Raw genomic sequence first — 5,160 nt, 5'->3', positions numbered from 1 at the left:
GGCACATTCCAGGGGGGCAGCAGAAAACACCAACCCAAACCAATTAGGCACACAGGGCCAGACTTGCCTTTGGGCATACTGGGCACTTGCCCAGTGGGCCGAGGCTGGGCGGCACAGAATCAGGCAGCGGCGGCTGCCTAATGAGGCAAACTAGGTGTTGCCGCAAGGCCCTAAGAGTGGTTGCCTAATTAGAGAGCTGCCTGGTGCAGGGGGCGGGGGGCAGTGAGTTGCAGTCCGGCTGGCTTTGTACAGGAGGTGGAGAAGAAGCAGCAGGTGGCTCGGGGGCCGGCCTTGCCCCACATCCCTACGCCTGTCTTGTCGCCCCACATCCCTACGCCTGTCTTGTCGCCCCACATCCCTACGCCTGTCTTGTCGCCCCACATCCCTACGCCTGTCTGGCCGCCCTACACTCAGTCCTACACCTGTCTTGTCTGAGCTGTGACACTGATTAATGGAGGAATGCCGGAGGTCATTAACACGTTGACCAGTAGGACCTCCAGCACCGGTCCTGTATGCAGCATAGAGGGGGGAGGAGCATTCTGATTGGACGTCCATCCCATGTAATCATCTGCACAACAACTCAACTCTGAGCCCGGGACAGCGAGGGACTTTTATGACTTCTATAGAGATGGGCGAAGGAAGCGATTGGATGGGACCCGTCTCATGGGAGTGTTCCAAGATTAGACACAGACCCCTTCCCTCATTTCCCTTTACCTGCCCCCCTCACCTGATCCCCCGCATTCCTGTCCCTATTTGTAATTAGAAAGTATGCAGGTCCAAATTTGTAAATTAACCTCGTCCTTCATTAAAATCGAGACACCCCAAACAGCCCTACACCTGGCTGATCACCCTATAGCCCTACACCTGGCTGATCACCCTATAGCCCTACACCTGGCCGATCACCCTATAGCCCTACACCTGGCCGATCACCCTATAGCCCTACACCTGGCCGATCACCCTATAGCCCTACACCTGGCCGATCACCCTATAGCCCTACACCTGGCCGGTCACCCTATAGTCCTATACTTGTCAGGTCACCCTATAGTCCTACCCCCATCAGGTCACACTAATCTGGCAGCCCTCCACCTGTCAGGTCACCTCTCAACCTACATTTGATTGGCCTCTGTACTGCACTACACCTGTCACCCTAGGACTCTATGGGTGGTCACCTGTCAGGTCATTGTATAGCCTTATCACTGTCAGGTCAGTTCATTTTAGCAAGGCGCATGCCCTATACTTGGCTAACACCTGTCAGGTGACTCTCCAACTCTATATCCATCAGGTCAGCCTTAAGCCCTCCATCTATGTGTCCACCTTCCAGGTCATCCGATTGCCATACACCTGACTGGCAACATGTCAGGTCACCCTATAGCCCTCTACCTGTCAGATCTCTCTGTGGCCCTCTACCTACTTGTCAGATCATCCTATAGCCATATACCTGACTGGTTACCTATGAGATTACCCTCTAGCCCTACACCTGGATAGTCACCTGTCAGATCACTTTATAGCCCTACACCTGCTTGATCACCTCTCAGGGCACCCTAAAACGCTGTACCTGCACACGCTGTACCTGCACAGTCTCTCTAAAGCCCTACACCGAGCTGGTCACATGTCAGAGTAAACCTATAGCCATACACCTGGCTGGTCAAATGTCAGATTATCCTATAGCCCCACACCTGGCTGGTCACCTGTCAGAGTAAACCTATAGCCATACACCTGGCTGATCAGTGATTTTACCCTACAGCCTTATACCTGGCTGGCTACCCGTCAGATCAACCTATAGCCCAACACCTGGCTGGTCACTTGTCCAATCACCTTTTAGTACTAGACTTGTCAGGTCACAGTGTAGACCTTTACTTGGCCGGTCACCTGTCAGATCACCTTTTAGCTCTATACCTGTCAGGTGACCCTATTGCCCTGCATCTGCCAGGTCAGTCTATAGCCCTTCACCTGGCTGATCACCTGTCAGATTATCCTATAGCCCTACACCTGGCTACACCTGAAGGTAACCTTTTAGCCCTATACCTGTCAGGTCACAGTATAGACCTATAGCTGTCAGATTGCCCTATTGCCCTGTACCTGTCAGGTCACTATATAGTCCTACACCTGACTGGTCACCTGACAGTTCACCCTATAGCCCTACACCTGGCTGGTCACCTGTCAGATTATCCTATAGCCCCACACCTGGCTGGTCACCTGACAGATTATCCTATAGCCCCACACCTGGCTGGTCACCTGTTAGATTATCCTATAGCCCCACACCTGGCTGGTCACCTGTCAGATTATCCTATAGCCTCACACCTGGCTGGTCACCTGTCAGATTATCCTATAGCCCCACACCTGGCTGGTCACCTGTCAGATTATCCTATAGCCCCCCTCCTGGCTGGTCACCTGTCAGATGATCCTATAGCCCCACACCTGGCTGGTCACCTGTCAGATTATCCTATAGCCCCACTCCTGGCTGGTCACCTGACAGATTATCCTATAGCCCCACACCTGGCTGCTGGGAAGTAGGTGCCTGGAATGGCGTCACGCAGGTGTAGTGAGCCGTGTGTGAGATAATTATATAGGCAATTAAAGTGACACATCCGTTCTCGGTAAGCCGAGTTTTATTGACTGTCCTCTTCATTATAAGATGCGGCTTCATTATCGGATGATTATAGCTTTTGTTTACTACTGCATAAAATGCATTATATGGAAGCAAATGTATTTCCTATTCCCCACGTCGTCCCTTTCCCCACGTCGTCCCTTTCCCCACGTCGTCCCTTTCCCCACGTCGTCCCTTTCCCCACGTCGTCCCTTTCCCCACGTCGTCCCTTTGCCCAGGCCGTCCCTTTGCCCAGGCCGTCCCTTTGCCCAGGCCGTCCCTTTGCCCAGGCCGTCCCTTTGCCCAGGCCGTCCCTTTGCCCAGGCCGTCCCTCTACCGACATTGCCCTATAGGTAATACTAAAATAATGGCAGTCTGGGATTCATATCCCCCCCCCGGGCTAACAGTCGTGTTCCTTTAAAGTAAATTCAATCACTAAAATCTCATTCAGGCTTTAAGACGTGAAAGTGGACCTGTCATCAGATAAATTTTTTGTTTCATGTTAAGTGCGGCATGTTCAGTAATGTGTCAGCGGGACCCTTCCAGGTATTTATTACCTCTCCCAGACATCACAGTACTCACCCTGACAATGCCGTCATCTGCTTTTCTCTCCGGAAGTACGACGCCATCTTTGTTCAGGCATCATCTACTTCCTGCACTAAGATGCTGGCTCAGAGATAACACAGCCATGTAAATCCTGGTGGCTGCGCAGTTCTTGGCTGTGTATACAAGCATTTAACACAGATGAGCCCCTGGTGCACCCTCTCACCTTGTGACTATAAAGATACAGTGTTGCAGTATTTATTCCGTAACTGAGTATCGACTGCCATTTTTTATTTATTTTTTAAAGAAAATCCTGTTTTGTTTGATTTTTTACCTTTTCCTGCAGCGTGTTTTAGCGCGCCGTGTTTTCGACGGGAGCGGAGAATTTTGTTTTTGTGACATAATTTCCTACAGATGTTTAGCTGGTGGTCTAGTTTGCAAGTTCAGCAACTCTAAATGTCAGCGGGAAGCCCTTTGATGGTCGAGCAGGAGAAGGCTTTGCTATAACGATGCTCTATGAAGGAGAAGGTGCTGTGCCACCCATCCTGCCCTGGGCGGCGGGGGGTGCGGGAGAGGGGGTTGGGAGCTCAGAGGACATACGTAAATTGCCAAAACCCTCAAAACGCGTAGGAGGTGTTTTTATTATTTTGTGTCTGTCTTAAAGTGGAGCCCCAGCCATAAGTATTCCTTTATGTACGGGTAGCATGGGGAAGAGTCGGGATCTTGCTTGAAAAAAAAAATGGAGGCCGCACATTCTCCTGTTGGTGATTGAACAGGAGATCTGGATTTTGGGCCGGTAGCTTCCTCACCCCCAAAAGATTTCCTCAGTCACCTTGGTTTGTATCTAAAGGGATCTGAGACTGAAAAAAAATCACACCACGGGTTCACCGTCCAGATACAAATGTATCTGGATAAAAGACTTCATGTCAGAGCCAACGTGTTTTGGGGGACAGAATTGTTTCCCCCTTCCTCAGGGTTATAGGGCCCCGCTCATGGCCACCGGGGGGTGTGTTGGTGTGACATTTAAAGGAGAACTATGGGGTTAAGGCTTTTCCCCATAGTTCTCCTTAGGGTAACGGGAGGACACAAACTAGCGTCCTCCCGTCACCCTAAGCTCAGTATATAGGGAGCTACAGCTCGCGGTATACTGAGACGCCGCAGCTGAAGCGGATCCCGACAATTATGCCAGGATCCGCCCAGCTGTGTGACTGACAGCTAGCTTTGCCTATCTAGAGGCAGATCCAGCTGTACCCGTCCCCTCCCCCGTCCGTTCCGCCAGTCAGCGCTGGAGGATCGGAGCGGGGGGAATCCAGCCCCTCCCCTGTCACGGCAGAGAGCTGTGACAGGATCGAGAGGTGAGCTTAGCTTAGCACACGGTACCGCACGGTCGGTGGGCTGTGGGATAGCATGCGTTAAATCAGCCCTTCTAAGCTGGACTGCTGTGGCAACCTGGGGGGCCTTATGACCCCCTCGGGGTGTCTCAAAATATTCACATGTCTCTGATGTAAAGAAGAGGTTCCTGGTGTGAAAGAGGGAACTTCTGATTTGAAGAGGGGCTTCTAGTGTCATAGGGGGACTGATGTGAAGGAGGCTCCTAATATGAAGGGGGGGGCTCTGGGGTGAAGGAGGCTCCTAACATGAAGGGGGGACTGATGGGAAGGGGGCTCCTAATATGAAGGGGGGACTGATGTGAAGGAGGCTCCTAATATGAAGGGGGGACTGATGTGAAGGAGGCTCCTAATATGAAGGGGGGCTCTGATGTGAAGGAGGCTCCTGATGTGAATGGGGCTCTTAATATGAAGGGGGGCTCTGATGTGAAGGAGGCTCCTAATATGAAGGGGGCTCCTAATATGAAGGGGGGGGCTCTGGGGTGAAGGAGGCTCCTAACATGAAGGGGGGCTCTGGGGTGAAGGAGGCTCCTAACATGAAGGGGGGACTGATGTGAAGGAGGCTCCTAATATGAAGGGGGGACTGATGTGAAGGAGGCTCCTAATATGAAGGGGGGCTCTGATGTGAAGGAGGCTCCTGAT

The sequence above is a fragment of the Nanorana parkeri genome, unplaced genomic scaffold (assembly GCF_000935625.1).
Source record: "Nanorana parkeri isolate BGI_ZX_2015 unplaced genomic scaffold, ASM93562v1 scaffold740, whole genome shotgun sequence".
NCBI classification, from domain to species: Eukaryota; Metazoa; Chordata; class Amphibia; order Anura; family Dicroglossidae; genus Nanorana; species Nanorana parkeri.
The sequence above is the reverse complement of the archived record's forward strand: the minus strand, read 5'-3'. Positions refer to the sequence as shown.